We start from the raw sequence: 358 nt of genomic DNA, 5'->3' as shown, positions 1-358 counted from the left end.
GCCCCAGCCCAGCGGCTGAGTCATTGTCTGGGCTAAACAAAAACACGTGTCCAGCCCCAGCCGCGCTGCTCGCTCTGCTCTGAGGTGCTGGATGCTGTAAACAGGGGTGGGGGGGTGGACACACAGCCAGGCTGGGCTCCTGGGAGGACCCCGTCCCCACCAGCTCGTCCCTGCCAAGCTGGGGCAGCACCATGGAGCCAAACACCAATCCAGCGCCTCACTGTTGGCTGCTGTGAACCGGGGTAGGGCCTTGGCCAGGCTGGGAGCTGCAACCCTTGTGGTTAGTAGGGTGGGAAGGAGGCCATGGGGCCTGCAGATGCCCATGTTCCGCCCTTCTGGCTCCCCAGACATGTGCAAC

This window comes from Nestor notabilis, unplaced genomic scaffold (assembly GCF_000696875.1).
Source record: "Nestor notabilis isolate BGI_N333 unplaced genomic scaffold, ASM69687v1 scaffold17436, whole genome shotgun sequence".
In the NCBI taxonomy this organism is placed as follows: domain Eukaryota; kingdom Metazoa; phylum Chordata; class Aves; order Psittaciformes; family Psittacidae; genus Nestor; species Nestor notabilis.
This window is presented reverse-complemented; position numbering follows the sequence as displayed.